The following is a 16,910-nucleotide window of genomic DNA, read 5'->3' as shown; positions in this document are numbered from 1 at the left end:
CCTTTTTTAAATTTTCTAACCTGCCTGCCCGATTAAGGGATCTGACAATCCACGCTCCGATCCCTAGAACGCCAGTTTTCTTTCTCCTGATAACGGCGTCCTCCTGAGTAGTCCCCGCCCGGAGATCCGAATGGGGGACTATTTTACCTCTGGAATATTTTACCCAAGAGGACGCCATCATCATTTAATCATACAGTAAAGCTGCATGCCCTCGGGAAAAATTACGGCCGTAGTTTCCCCTTGCTTTCAGCCGTTCGCAGTACCAGCACAGCAAGGCCGTTTTGGTTATTGTTACAAGGCCAGATCAGTCAATCATCCAGACTGTTGCCCTTCCAACTACTGAAAAGGCTGCTGCCCCTCTTCAGGAACCACACGTTTGTCTGGCCTCTCAACAGATACCCCTCCATTGTGGTTGTACCTATGGTACGGCTATCTGTATCGCTGAGGCACGCAAGCCTCCCCACCAACGGCAAGGTCCATGGTTCATGGGGGGGGGGGGGGGGCTCCCTTACTTAAGTTAATTGCTCTACGCGTATAACCTTCGCGAAAGTGCAAGTAGTAAGTAGGCGAAGTCTCATCGCAATGGCATGAACGCTATAGCAGCGCATAAAATACGAACAAACGATGAAAAAACAAACGTTGATTTTTATAAACTGAAGAGCCAAAGAAACTGGTACACCTGCCTAATATCGTGTAGCGCCCCCGCGAGCACCCAGTAGTGCCACAACAGGATGTGGCATGGACGCGACTAATGTCTGAAGTAGTGCTGGAGGGAACTTACAGCATGAATCTTGGAGGGCTGTCCACAAATCCGTAAGAGTACGAGGGTGTGAAGATCTCTTCTGAACAGCACTTTGCAAGGTATCCCAGAATGCTCAATAATGTTCATGTAGGGGGCTTTGACGGCCAGCGGAAGTGTTTAAACTCAGAAGAGTATTCCTAGAGCCACTCTGTAGCAATTCAGGGCGTGTGGGGTGTCGCATTGTCCTCCTGGAATTGCCAAAGTCCGTCAGAGTGCACAATGGACATGAACGGATGCAAGTGATCAAACAGGATGCTTACGTAAGTGTCAGCTGTCACAGTCGTATCTAGATGTATCAGGAGTCCCATATCACTCCAACTGCACACGCCCCACACCATCACAGAGCCTCCACCAGCTTGAACAGTCCCCAGCTGACAGGTAGGGTTCCATGGATTGATGAGGTTGTCTCCACACCTGTACACGTCAATCCGCTCGATAAAATTTGAAATGAGACTCGACCGACCAAGCAACATGTTTCCAGTCAATGTCGGTGTTTGACGGGCCCAGGCGAGGCGTAAAACTTTGTGTCGTGCAGTCATGAAGGCCCGTATCGATGTTTCGTTGAACAGTTCGCACGCTGACACTTGTTGATGGCCCAGTATTGAAATCTGCAGCAATTTTCGGAAGGGTTGCACTTCTGTCACGTTGAACGATTCTGTTCAGTCGTCATTGGTACCGTTCTTGTAGGCTATTTTTCCGGCCGCAGCGATGTCGGAGATTTGATGTCTTACCGGATTCCTAATATTTACGGAACGCTCGTGAAATGGTAGTACGGGAAAATCCTCACTTCATCGCTACCTCGGAGATGCTGTGTCCCATCGCTCGTGCACCGACTGTAACACCACGTTCAAACTCACTTATATCTTGATAACCTGCTATTGTAGCAGCAGTAACCGATCTGACAACTGCGCCAGACACATGTTGTGTTAAGCCCCTTTTACATGATAGATTTTACTGTCTCAATTGATTACTCGAAACAAGTGAGTCTACTGCAGCGCCCCTGGCGCTTTTTCCTGTGCTGAAACTCGCTCTGTTTCGAGTGGTCATTTTCGTTTACACGCCAGACCCAAATTTGCGTGTGTTCTGAGAGCTGTCTGCTGTGTAGTTTGGTGGTGAACGTGAGGTTATGAGAGACTAACCTATCTAAGAAAAAGTAAAAATATAATACCAAAATATTGAAACAAGCATAATAATAAAGTTTATCAATGTCCACAGCAGAATTCATAGCGGAAGTTCTCGTCAAGGAATCTACCTGCATACATTTATTTTCTAGAGAAAATATATACTTGCAAAGTACAATAGCCGGCTACGGTCGCAAGTTCGAATCCTGCCTCGGGCATGGATGTTTGTGACGTCATTAGGTTAGTTAGGTTTACGTATTTCTACGTTCTAGGGGACTGATGACCTCAGAAGCTGTCCCATAGTGCTCAGAGCCATTCGAACCAAAGTACAATAACTTGAATGCAGTAAATGGCGTCTTTTGGCTTTACCCTTTATATCTCGTTTTCTTGCAAAGTGCCAAATAACATCGAAAGGTATGTATCTCGTCAGATAAGTCTGACCTTTCCACGGTTGAAATAATTTTCATTAAAGCACATTATCTACTTACGTCCTTATTTGTGCGTAGTGTATGCTTTTTCTCTCTAATATACTTCGTGTATCTTGTACGAGAAGACTAGGAGGAAAAAATCTCAGGACCTTGTGTGACTTTTCAGTGTGCCACGAAAACAAAGCAAACCACCCAATAGGGATTAAGGAGGCACGAAAGAACTCTCATCGTGGTTGCTTTCTCATTTACATGCAGCCACAAAAGGTACACTTTGAGTAGTCGAATTTGACCAGAAAGTCGCTCGTGTAGATCGGGCTTTATAGAGGCGTTGCCGACCACAGCGGAGTATTCTACCTGTTTACGTGTCCCTGTATTTGAATACGTATGCCTACGGCAGTTTCTTTGGCGCTTCAGTGTACAGGGTGGCGCACGAAATGTATTACCAATTGTTTCTCTCACAATTTTCGCCGCACATTAGATATCCCGCTGGGATCTCTACAGCAGTACCAGCAGAGCTTGGAGAAACAAATGAGTTACGAAATGACCTGTAATTCACGATACTGCCGCTAGGAGACTAGTAAGCAGGAATGGCTGACAATGAAAGACAGACGACACAGCAACGATCGGCAATTGTGTTACTTTTTCATGAAACAATAAGCCTTGTTGTGACTCAGAGGCGTTTTCGACAACAGTTTAACACACGATGGGTCCCTTGCAAGAAGACCATCCACAGGTTGTACGATAAATTCGTACAGGAGGTAGCAGTTTTGGAAGCGAAGTGACCTCGGCCTAAGCCTGTTTGTTCGCCGGAGAATATTGAAGCGCAACGAGTTGCTGTACATAGAAGTCCCGGGAAATCGTGTAGAAAGGCAGCAGTGCAACTGGGAATATCCAGACGCTGCGTTCAACGCATTCTTAAAAGTGACCTCCATATGTACCCATACAAGATGACCTGTGCACAGAAGCTCACTGAACAACACAAGCAGCAGAGACTACTGTTTACTCAGTGGGCGGAGGATAGGGAAGAACCTCTCAACAACGTTTGGTTTTCAGACGAGGCGCATTTTCATTTAGACGGTGTGGTTAACAAACAAAATGTACGCTTTTGGGCCACTGAAAACCCACTAGTGCTTCATGAACGACAACATTATGCTCCGAGGATTACAGCGTGGGCATCAATTTCCGGTCACCGAGTTATTGGATCCTTTTTCTTTGAAGAAACTGTGAACAGCGAGCGTTATTTGAGCATGCTTCGCAATAGCTTTATTCCACAGCTTCTTGCTACTGTCTTGCCCTTCAACACGCAGTGGTTCATGCAAGATGGGGCAAGGCCACATACTGCAAACACTGTGTTGGAGTTTTTACACGAGCATTTCGACATGCGGATCATTTCACTCAGGTTTCCAGGTCGATTCAATGACGGACAACATTGCCCCCCCCCCCCCTCCCAATAGTCCAAACCTCAATCCATGGTGTAGTGGACTGACAAGACAGCCAGTCCACAGTGACGGGTAACCGAAGACACGCGTACACACACGCCGGCTGGCGTGAGGTCTGGAATAGGATACGTAATGAAGGCTCTAAAGAAAAGTACGTAGCTTCTGGAATACTTAACTTTACTTCATCCTTGTGGTACATCGCTCTTGATCATACAAGTGAAATTCTCAGATATGGTTAATGGCGCCTTGCTAGGTCGTAGCTATGGACTTAGCTGAAGGCTATTCTAACTGTCTCTCGGCAAATGACAGAAAGGCTTCGTCAGTGTAGTCGCTAGCAAAGTCGTCGTACAACTGGGGCTAGTGCTAGTCCGTCTCTCAAGACCTGCCATGTGGTGGCGCTCGGGCTGCGATTACTGACAGTGGCGACACGCGGGTCTAACATGTACTAATGGACCGCGGCCGATTTAAATCTACCACCTAGCAAGTGTGGTGTCTGGCGGTGACACCACACATGGGACTTATTTCTTTGGGGGTACCTAAAGGAAAAAAATTTCCCGAAACGTCCACGTGATTTAATGGAGCTCAGAAGACTTATTCTTCAAGCTTGCAGTGAAATTACGGAAGACATATGCCGTAAGGTAATCACTAACTTCAGTGTTCGTTTCAAGGAAGTTAGGAAACGAAATGGTGGACATATTGAGCATGTGCTGAGTTAGAACAAATCTCCATAGACGGCTCTTCATTACAGTATATGTTCCTTTCAGATTGTATTGACAATAAAGTTTATATTCGAAAACAAAAGGAGAACACATTTCTTGCCACCCTGTATATGAGATTTTGTAGGGGTGTATGCAAGAGGCTTGTTAAGAGCCTAGATTGGAGCACCGATCGTGCCCGATACGAGAGAGGTGGCGAATAAGCTCGACGGGCAAAGAGTGCCGCTGACGCGCGCTCGCCACGCGGGTGCAGTGCTCTGACCTAGACCCTTTGGCGGGGAAGTAATTTCGTTGGTTGACCACAGCGTCAGCGTCTCCGGAGCCCCTCTGACAGAGGTCGCGAGCAGGCAGGGCCCGCGTCCTTGGCTCGCCGCGGCCGCAGGAAGCCGCCGACATTGTGCTGCAGGGGGCCGTCTCGCCTCGGCTGGCCCGCCGCCTTGCGCAACCTCGGGACGTAATTAGCCGTCTGCTGTGGGCCGAGGAGCCCGTGGGCTGCTCCCACACCGGCGACACCCGGAGAGACCCGGCCAAGGAGAAGGTACCTCCTACAGGCGGCGCATCTCCTGCCTCATGGCCGAGCGTCAGCACTGCGATGAATGCCATTGTGGATATGCACAGGTAGTCCCAGTCTTCAAGAAGGGTCGTCGAGCAGATGCGCAAAACTATAGAACTATATCTCTGACATCGATCTGTTGTAGAATTTTAGAACATCTCGCGTATCATGTCATTTCTGGAAACCCGGAATCTACTCTGTAGGAATCAACATGGATTCCGGAAACAGCGATCGTGTGAGACCCGACTCGCTTTATATTAGATACAGGCTCCCAGGTAGATGCCATTTTTCTTGACTTCCGGAAGGCGCTCGATACAGTTCCGCACTGTCGCCTGATAAACAAAGTAAGAGCCTACGGAATATCAGACCAGCTCTGTGGCTGGATTGAAGAGTTTTTAGCAAACAGAACACAGCATGTTGTCCTCAATGGAGAGACATCTACAGACGTTAAAGTAACCTCTGGCGTGCCACAGGGTAGTGTTATGGGACCATTCCTTTTCATAATATATATAAATGACCTAGTTGCTACTGTCGGAAATTCCATGCGGCTTTTCGCGGATGATGCTGTAGTACACAGAGAAGTTGCAGCATTAGAAAATTGCAGCGAAATGCAGGAAGATCTGCAGCGGATAGGCGCTTGGTGCACGGAGCGGCAACTGACACGTAACATAGACAAATGTAATGTACTGCGAATACATAGAAAGTAGGATCCTTTATTGTATGATTATATGATAGCGGAACAAACACTGGTAGCAGTTGCTTCTGTAAAATATCTGGGAGTATGCATACGGAACGATGTGAAGTGGAATGATCATATATATTTAATTGTTGGTAAGACGGGTGCCAGGTTGAGATTCATTGGGAGAGTCCTTAGAAAATGTAGTCCATCAACAAAGGAGGTGGCTTACAAAACACTCATTCGACCTATACTTGAGTATTGCTCGTCAGTGTGGGATACGTACCAGGTCGGGTTGAGAGAGGAGATAGAGAAGATCCAAATAATAGCGGAGCGTTTCGTCACAGGGTTATCTCGTAAACGTGCTAGCGTTACGGATATATTAAGCAAACTCAAGTGGCAGACTCTGCAAGAGAGGCGCTGTGCATCGCGGTGTAGCATGCTCGCCAGGTTTCGAGAGCGTGCGTTTCTGGATGAGGTATCGAATATATTGCTTCCCCCTACTTATACCGCCCGAGGAGATCACGAATGTAAAATTAGAGAGATTAGAGCGCGCACGGAGGCTTTCAGACAGTCGTTCTTCCCGCGAACCATACGCGAGTGGAACAGGAAAGGGAGGTAATGACAGTGGCACGTAAAGTGCCCTCCGCAACACACCGTTGGGTGGCTTGCGGAGTATAAATGTAGATGTAGATGTAGATCTATTCGGCGTGTCTCAAACCTTTTGGGTCAAACTGAAACAGTAGATACTAGGTATACAACCGATAATACCGAGGCAGGAATCCAATGGTCAGAAATGCATTATGGATATACGCAGCGTGCACCGCATATAGCAAGGTATCCAGAATGAGATTTTCACTCTGCAGCGGAGTGTGCGCTGTTATGAAACTTCCTGGCAGATTAAAACTGTGTGCCGGACCGAGACTCGAACTCCGGACCTTTGCCTTTCGCGGGCAAGTGCTCTACCATCTGAGCTACCCAAGCACGACTCACGACTCTCGTTCCGAGTCTTGCTTGGGTAGCTGAGATGGTAGAGCACTTGCCCGCGAAAGGCAAAGGTCCGAAGTTCGAGTCTCGCTCCGGCACACAGTTCTAATCTGCCACGAAGTTTTACAGCATCGCAGTTAGTTACAAGTTCCATGGATCAATTTGCACGATATGTCATAATGACGTGGAAAGAGTTATTTACATCCACATCATACATTAATTTGTCGATTCGGTTACATTCCTAACATTTATGCGTTCTTTATTTTTTGTAAGTTTATTTTTTCGCGTTTTTAAGTATAAAAAGAAAAAAAAACATACAGATGTGAGCTTGTAACTCCTACCTCCTTTTGTTGTTGTGGTCCTAAGAGGGAACCTTCTGGGAAGTGCATATAGTTATGAGCTCCCACTTCGCCTGCTTATAGTGTGGGTAGCCACGTATCACACCCAAAAATTGTAGGTGCCAATGCGGCCTCGTTTTTGAAATATTGCCTGCTAAATTTTGGGCAGCTCTTTATATACAGAAAAGTTTCACTATTGCGGCAAGTGAGCGAGTAGCCAAGTGGCAAGCGAGCTTGACCCCCGTCCAGGCGACCCTGGTTCGAGACCCGTGTGTGCTACTTTTGCTTCCTTTTTATTCAAATGTCTGCTTTAATTTATAATTAATCATGAACATTCCGCAATTAATTGATTAAAATGAATTATAAGCATCTATAAATGAAAATTACAAATTGAATCTCACATTTTGTTTCAATCTTTTGCGTTTTTTTTATTTTTACAGGAAATTAACCGTTATGTAATTCCTTGAAATATTTTATTATTGTTCAGTTTGTTTTCGTTGTATTTTTTATTTTGTTCCGTTGAGGTAGGGAATATTAAAAAAGACCAACGAATGAGCGATTGAAAATATGTTTCATTTAATGGAAAGTTAATCGATATTTCCAATAATTTTACGACTAAATTCCGACGGATGATGCTTGTTATACAAACAATCAAAACATTTGCACTTTCGACACCACGAACATTATACGAATGCACATCCATTTTCGTCGGAATCGCATCTGTATTTTATCAAGTCCGCAAGAAACGCCACTGCATTGACGTTATGGAATATTTCTTTTTGCAATTGATCTAGCGTCGCGAAAACAAAAGTAGCCTAGACGGGTCTTGAACCAGGGTCGCCTGAAAGGGAGTCTCGCTAGCTTGCCACTCGGCTACTCGCTCACTTCCCACAATAGTGAAACTTATCTGTATATAAAGAGCTGCCCAAATTTTAACAGGCAATATTTTAAAAACGAGGCAGCATTGGCACCTACAATAATGGGTGTGATGGGTGCCTACCCACACTATAAGCAGGCGAAGTGGGAGCTCATAACTCGATGCACCTTCCATATCGTCCCCTCGAGACTGGTTTGATGCGGCTGTCCATGCTACTCTGTCCTGTGAAAGGTTCTTCATCTCCCAGTACCTACTGCAACCTACATCCTCCTGAATCTGTTTAGTGTATTCATTTCTTGGTCTCCCTCTAAGATTTGTACCCTCCACGCTGCCCTCCAGTACCAATTTTGTGATCCAATGATGCCTCAGAACATGTCCTACCATCCGATCCCTTCTTCTAGTCAAGCTGCGCCCCAAATTCCTTTTATTCCCAATTCTATTCAGTACCTCCTCATTAGTCACGCGATCTACCCATATAACCTTCACCATTCTTCTGTAGCACTACATTTCGAAAGTTTCTGTTCTCTTCTTGTTTAAAATATTTATCGTCAATGTTTTACTTCCATACATGGCTACACTCCTTACAAATACTTTCAGAAAAGACTTCCTGACACTTAAATCTACACTCGACGTTAATAAATTTCTCTTCTTCAGAAACGCTTTCCTTGCCATTGTCAGTCTACATTTTGTATCCTCTCTGCTTCGACAATCATCAGTTATTTTGCTCCCCTAATAGCAAAACTCATCTACAACTCTAAGTGTCTCATTTCCCAACCTGATTCCCTCAGCATCACCTGATTTAATCCGACTACATTCCATTATCCTCGTTTTGCTTTTGTTGATGTTCATCTTATATTGTCCTTTCAAGACACTGTCCATTCCGTTCAACTGCTCTTCCAGGTCTTTTGCTGTCTCTGATAGAATTACAGTGACAACCACCTTTTATATATTATTATTATTGTTCACGTATGAGTCCAATAGAACCACGCGAGGTACAATCCATCAGTGTTACTTTTAATGGTTGGCCTTTCTTTGTGTCCAAATTTATTTCATCCTTTCATAATGAAGTCGACCACGATGTTCAAGTCCGTTTTCTAGCTTCCCAAGCAAATATCTTTTGCCTAAATATTTTTCAATCTGTAACATTTGCCTGAGCTATACCTCCTGCTTCGACATCCTCCTTAATCGCAGCGATACATTTAATTGAATCAGCTTCGGCCTTACTTCTGTGTCCGTAGAATCCTACTATCTGTTTTGTTTACCTAGCGGGTCCATTCTTTTAATGTGCCCACAAAATTTAAGTGTTCGTTTTCTCATGTCACCATGTATGTCTGTGTATTCTATTTCCTTATTACGTTATCAGCCTGTAAGTTTCTTTATCAGTAACTTTGGGGTTTTATATTTTCCTAATAATCTTTCCTTCTTTCTTTTGAAATTCTTCAATATCTCTTCTCTATTTACAATTAAAGTTTCTGCTCCATAAATACATTCAGGTTTGATTACTGCTGTAATGCCGAAGGTTATTGAATTTAGAAACTTATTTTTTATTGTAAATACTTTGTGTTAATGTGAAAGCAGTTGCCACTTTTTCCAGTCCATTTTCTTATATGATTTCCCCCAAGTATTTATACTGAGTAACCCTTCTTATTTTTCCATGTTTCGTGTTAAAAAACTTTGGTGTTTGTTTGTTACATGCCATATATTCCGTTTTTTCAAATGATATTTGTTGTCCTACTTTTACCGCAAATTTGTTTTCGAGATTTGTTAATATACCTAGTTAAAATTCCCATATCATCCGCAAAGGCGAGGCAATCTACTCTAATATTACTTCTGCCTAACATGATTGATTTTTGATTCGACTTTTGCTCTCGCCATTGTGTAATCACCTTTTACAAAACGAAGTTAAATAGTAATGGGGAGTGTTCATCTCCCTTTCTAACACCAGTCTTTCTGTCAAATAGTTCAGCAATTTCTCCCACGATTTTATATTTAGAGTTAGTGTCAGTCAGTGTTAGATTTTTATTATGTAGCCCTTGTTCCTTTAAAATTTGGAAAAGAAATTCAGTATCAACTGAGTCGTAGGCCCTTTTAAAATCCACTAATGTACATACAATACTGTCACCAGAAATTCTTTGGTGCCTAAGGATTAGCTTTACATAAGAATCTGCTCTGGACAGGATCTCTTTGATAGAAAGCCTGCTCGGTATTCACCAATTTTAGGTTCCAACTGTTCTTGGGCGCTATCAAGTAACCATTAGGAGACAATTTTGTATGTGACCGGCGGAAGGGATATTCCTCCGTAATTATTGACATCAGTTCTGTCCCTTATTTAATCCAATGTATGAGTTTCCCAGTCCTCTGGTATTTTCTCAGTTTGCCAAATATTTCGTATTAGTTGAGTGATCTGTTTTATAGTGTTAGGGCGAGCTGATTTTAGTAGTTCTGAAAGTACACCGTCTTCTCCGGATGCTTTATTGTTTTTATGTTTCTTAATTTGCTTAATTATTTCGATAATATCAGGTTCTATAGAGGTATGGTTGGTGTTGTTACTCTGCTGTGCTTTTAATTTATTGTCTGGTTGTGTACAGTTCAATAGTTTTTCAAAATAATTAGCAAGAACCTTACAGTTTTCCCGGTTGTTAAGAGCTAAACAGCTATATTCATTTTGAAGCAGAGACATTGAGCTTGGTAACCGGTTAGCTTTGTTTTGAATGTTTTATAAAATTTTCTTGTGTTGTTCTTTTTGGAAGTATTCTCGATTTCTGAAAGTTAGGCATTTTCGTAGTTTCTTTCAGTCTGTCAGATTAATTCAGGTATTTCTTTTCTTACAGTTAGAAATGTGTTGCGCGTATTTTCAGTTTTGTTACTATTCCTATTTTTGAATGCCTCATGCCTAGATTTAAATGTTGTTTCACAATCCGCTTTCCACTAAGCATGTTTTTGTTTCTTTCGAAGCGGAACTAAATTTTGTGCCGTTGTGATTAACTCTTATTTTAAACTTTGAAAATTGTTGGATTGTGTTTTGTCAAGTTCCCTAGTTAGAGTTGGGGTTATTTTAGCAGTGTCAAATTTTGGGACAACATTTTTTGTTTTAAGAGTTTTTGAGGTTGCAGTTTTACTTTTATTCGCATTAAGTAATGGTCAAATTCTGTGTTAGCCCTTACAATTTCCTTATATTTGTGGTATGAAGTTGCTACATTATCTATTTGAAATTCCCCAATAGATATATTGGGTACCTGCCAAGTTTTTTGTTTAGATGGGTTCATGTCAAATGTGTTGACATGATCTTAAGTTTAAATTTTTTGCTCGTTTCAACAAGTCTTTGACCATTTTGGTTTGTCCATTTATGCGCAGGAAATTCACTCACCTTTTTCTTATGTTTTTTCTCTTCACCTAATTGAGCATTAAAATCACCCACTAAAACTTTTGCCGGCCGGTGTGGTCATGCGGTTCTAGGCGTTTCAGTCTGGAACCGCGTGACCGCTACGGTCGCAGGTTCGAATCCTGCCTCGGGCATGGATGAGTGTGATGTCCTTACGTTAGTTAGGTTTCAGTAGTTCTAAGTTCTAGGGGACTGATGACCATAGATGTTGAGTCCCATAGTGCTCTGAGCCATTTGAACCACTAAAACTTTAACGTGGTTGCTGGAATTTTCGATATGATGCTCTCTAACGTTCCAAAGCTTCATTAACTTCTTCGGGATTTTTACAGTTATCTTCATTGACACACGTATGGGCATTAATTAAAGTGTATGTCTTATTTGCGCATTAAAGAGAAATTGTCATAAGGCTATTATTAATGGGTTTTACCTCCGTTATTGAATTAAAAACCTTTTTGTGGGGATGTAATGTACGCTCCTGGAAATGGAAAAAAGAACACATTGACACCGGTGTGTCAGACCCACCATACTTGCTCCGGACACTGCGAGAGGGCTGTACAAGCAATGATCACACGCACGGCACAGCGGACACACCAGGAACCGCGGTGTTGGCCGTCGAATGGCGCTAGCTGCGCAGCATTTGTGCACCGCCGCCGTCAGTGTCCGCCAGTTTGCCGTGGCATACGGAGCTCCATCGCAGTCTTTAACACTGGTAGCATGCCGCGACAGCGTGGACGTAAACCGTATGTGCAGTTGACGGACTTTGAGCGAGGGCGTATAGTGGGCATGCGGGAGGCCGGGTGGACGTACCGCCGAATTGCTCAACACGTGGGGCGTGAGGTCTCCACAGTACATCGATGTTGTCGCCAGAGGTCGGCGGAAGCTGCACGTGCCCGTCGACCTGGGACCGGACCGCAGCCACGCACGGATGCACGCCAAGACCGTAGGATCCTACGCAGTGCCGTAGGGGACCGCACCGCCACTTCCCAGCAAATTAGGGACACTGTTGCTCCTGGGGTATCGGCGAGGACCATTCGCAACCGTCTCCATGAAGCTGGGCTACGGTCCCGCACACCGTTAGGCCGTCTTCCGCTCACGCCCCAACATCGTGCAGCCCGCCTGCAGTGGTGTCGCGACAGGCGTGAATGGAGGGACGAATGGAGACGTGTCGTCTTCAGCGATGAGAGTCGCTTCTGCCTTGGTGCCAATGATGGTCGTATGCGTGTTTGGCGCCGTGCAGGTGAGCGCCACAATCAGGACTGCATACGACCGAGGCACACAGGGCCAACACCCGGCATCATGGTGTGGGGAGCCATCTCCTACACTGGCCGTACACCACTTGTGATCGTCGAGGGGACACTGAATAGTGCACGGTACATCCAAACCGTCATCGAACCCATCGTTCTACCATTCCTAGACCGGCAAGGGAACTTGCTGTTCCAACAGGACAATGCACGTCCGCATGTATCCCGTGCCACCCAACGTGCTCTAGAAGGTGTAAGTCAACTACCCTGGCCAGCAAGATCTCCGGATCTGTCCCCCATTGAGCATGTTTGGGACTGGATGAAGCGTCGTCTCACGCGGTCTGCACGTCCAGCACGAACGCTGGTCCAACTGAGGCGCCAGGTGGAAATGGCATGGCAAGCCGTTCCACAGGACTACATCCAGCATCTCTACGATCGTCTCCATGGGAGAATAGCAGCCTGCATTGCTGCGAAAGGTGGATATACACTGTACTAGTGCCGACATTGTGCATTCTCTGTTGCCTGTGTCTATGTGCCTGTGGTTCTGTCAGTGTGATCATGTGATGTATCTGACCCCAGGAACGTGTCAATAAAGTTTCCCCTTCCTGGGACAATGAATTCACGGTGTTCTTATTTCAATTTCCAGGAGTGTATTATTAAGTATTCTGTTACCTCGATTACTTTTTAAAAGACGATAATAGCCGAAATCCATGGTGCTATTGTCTGCCATTCGTGTTTTTGAAGTGCCAAAATTTGAAACTTCTGTTCTTTTAATGATCTCCCAACTTATGAAGTTCACCTGGTTACAAAAGTGTTTGTATGTTAAGTGTTGCAAAAAATGTATTTGATTTGGTTTTATGTTGGCCAGAGGACTCAGACTTTTTCTGCTGTATTTCAACCTGGCCGCTCCAGGATCCGGAAGACCAGTTGCGGCAGTAATACTGGATGTGGATTGATTATCAAAATGCTCCATGATGATTGTACCTGGAATCAGGTGGGAATGAGTAGACTCATTGAGTGAACTCGGAATGAAAACACAATGAAATGAATACCCCTAGCTGCACACAGGCCTTGATATACGTCAACGGGGACGTTAAAAATGAGTGCCCCGACCGGGACTCGAACCCAGGATCTCCTGCTTTCATGGCAGACACTCTATCCGTCTGAGTCACCGAGGACACAGAACACAGAGGACAGTGCGACTGCAGGGACTTATCATTGGCATGCCTCCCGTGAGACCCAACTTATTGTCCCGCACTATATTCATAGTGCCCCTGCCCATCGGAACAAAAAGTAGGCTATATAAAATCTATGATAAAACGGTCTAGATCGATTTTTTTTAATGACACGTTTCGGGGTACATCTACATCTACATCTGCATTTATACTCCGCAAGCCACCCAACGGTGTGTGGCGGAGGGCACTTTACGTGCCACTGTCATTACCTCCTTTTCCTGTTCCAGTCGCGTATGGTTCGCGGGAAGAACGACTGCCGGAAAGCCTCCGTGCGCGCTCGAATCTCTCTAATTTTACATTCGTGATCTCCTCGGGAGGTATAAGTAGGGGGAAGCAATTTATTCGATACCTCATCCAGAAACGCACCCTCTCGAAACCTGGACAGCAAGCTACACCGCGATGCAGAGCGCCTCTCTTGCAGAGTCTGCCACTTGAGTTCGCTAAACATCTCCGTAACGCTATCACGGTTACCAAATAACCCTGTGACGAAACGCGCCGCTCTTCTTTGGATCTTCTCTATCTCCTCTGTCAACCCGACCTGGTACGAATCCCACACTGATGAGCAATACTCAATTATAGGTCGAACGAGTGTTTTGTAAGCTACCTCCTTTGTTGATGGACTACATTTTCTAAGCTCTCCCAATGAATCTGAACCTGGCACCCGCCTTATCAACAATTAATTTTATGTGATCATTCCACTTCAAATCTTTCCACAAGCATACTCCCAGATATTTTACAGAAATAACTGCTGCCGTGCGGTTCCAAGCGCTGCAGTCCGGAACGGCGGGACTGCTACGGTCGCAGGTTCGAATCCTGCCTCGGGCTTGGATGTATGTGATGTCCTTAGGTTAGTTAGGTTTAAGTAGTTCTAAGTTCTAGGGGACTGATGACCTAAGATGTTGAGTCCCATAGTGCTCAGAGCCATTTGAACCATTTTTGCTACCAGTGTTTGTTCCGCTATCATATAATCATGCAATAAAGGATCCTTCTTTCTATGTATTCGCAATACATTACATTTGTCTATGTTAAGGGTCAGTGGCCACTCCCTGCACCAAGTGCCTATCCGCTGCAGATCTTGTTGTATTTCGCTGCAATTTTCTAATGCTGCAACGTCTCTGTATACTACAGCATCATCCGCGAACTTCCTACACTATCTAATAGATCATTTATATATATTGTGAAAAGCAATGGTCCCACAACACTCCCCTGTGGCACGCCAGAGGTTACTTTAACGTCTGTAGACGTCTCTCCATTGAGGACAACATGCTGTGTTCTGTTTGCTAAAAACTCTTCAATCCAGCCACACAGCTGGTCTGATATTCCGTAGCCCCTTACTTTGTTTATCAGGCGACAGTGCGGAACTGTATCGAACGCCTTCCGTAAGTCAAGGAAAATGGCATCTACCTGGGAGCCTGTATCTAATATTTTCCGGGTCTCATGAACAAATAAAGCGAGTTGGGTCTCACACGATCGCTGTTTCCGGAATCGATGTTGATTCATACAGGGTAGATACTGGGTTTCCAGAAATGACATGATAATCGAGCAGAAAACATGTTCTAAAATTCCTCAACAGATCGATGTCAGAGATATAGGTCTATAGTTTTGCGCATCTGCTCGACGAGCCTTCTTGAAAACTGGGACTACCTGCGCTCTTTTCCAATCATTTGGCCATAGTCTTATGCCATCTTCAGACAGCACCATCAGCTGAAGTTGACGATGCGTAGAAGTTGACCCAGCGACTAAGGGTAATTGACTCTTCTATGGATCGCCAAATTCAGCTAATGGTGCTCTCTGAAATACTAGGCCGAAACCAGTCATCACGACATGGACTGTTTTTGAGTGATTTTATATTGTTAATAGTGGCTGCTTGTTGTTTTCTCCTGTGGAAGAATCAACTTTTATTCTTCCTTATACTCCCATTTTACCTCTCCACTAACTTACCTCTGTGCCATTATCTCCCAGGTAAACAATTCCTTGAAGCGACGGAAGAGGCTGGCGGCCTGTTAGGAACAGAAATGATGAAAGCGGGACGCGGTACAAACATAGTGCCGGCTTACCCAGTTGCACCAGCGCTGTTGCTCTATGGCTGGCGTATGGCTGTTCAGCTGACTCGTAAAACTATGGACCGCGATATCCCGAAAATTTTGAAAATTTCTCGGGTATTCAGCCAGGTAGCTGCGTCCAAAAGGCGCGATATTTCGGCAAGCCGTCTTCTTGCCATCTTCAGGCGTTCTTGGTGTCTGATTGATCTCTGATGGATGCCGACTTGAACTAGAGATCAGACACCAAGACCGCCTGAAAATGGCAAGAAGTCCGCTTGCCGAAATATCGCACCTTTTGGACGACGCTTTTTTTTTGTCATCAGTCTACTGACTGGTTTGATGCGGCCCGCCACGAATTTCTTTCCTGTGCTAACCTCTTCACCTCAGAGTAGCACTTGCAACCTACGTCCTCAATTATTTGCTTGACGTATTCCAATCTCTGTCTTCCTCTACAGTTTCTGCCCTGTACAGCTCCCTCTAGTACCATGGAAGTCATTGCCTCATGTCTTAGCAGATGTCCTATCATCCTGTCCCTTCTCCTTATCAGTGTTTTCCACATATTCCTTTCCTCTCCGATTCTGCGTAGAACCTCCTCATTCCTTACCTTATCAGTCCACCTAATTTTCAACATTCGTCTACAGCACCACATCTCAAATGCTCCGATTCTCTTCTGTTCCGGTTTTCCCACAGTCCATGTTTCACTACCATACAATGATGTACTCCAGACGTACATCCTCAGAAATTTCTTCCTCAAATTAAGGCCGGTATTTGATATTAGTAGACTTCTCTTGGCCAGAAATGCCTTTTTTGCCATAGCGAGTCTGCTTTTGATGTCATCCTTGCTCCGTCCGTCATTGGTTATTTTACTGCCTAGGTAGCAGAATTCCTTAACTTCACTGACTTCGTGACCACCAATCCTGATGTTAAGTTTCTCGCTGTTCTCATTTCTACTACTTCTCATTACCTTCGTCTTTCTCCGATTTACTCTCAAACCATACTGTGTACTCGTTAGACTGTTCATTCCGTTCAGCAGATCATTTAATTCTTCTTCACTTTCACTCAGGATAGCAATG

The 16,910-nt window shown here is 44.7% G+C and overlaps 1 protein-coding gene across 1 annotated transcript in view; it reads right to left on the bottom strand.

Annotated features, from left to right (window-relative positions):
- Window positions 1-16,910, bottom strand: part of LOC126109478 (leucine-rich repeat-containing protein 15-like) — a 120,105-nt gene that overhangs the window by 25,743 nt on the left and 77,452 nt on the right. The window lies entirely within an intron of this gene.

This window comes from Schistocerca cancellata, chromosome 12 (assembly GCF_023864275.1).
Source record: "Schistocerca cancellata isolate TAMUIC-IGC-003103 chromosome 12, iqSchCanc2.1, whole genome shotgun sequence".
Lineage (NCBI taxonomy): Eukaryota > Metazoa > Arthropoda > Insecta > Orthoptera > Acrididae > Schistocerca > Schistocerca cancellata.
Note: the sequence above shows the minus strand (reverse complement) of the source record. Positions and strands in the feature narration are given on the sequence as shown.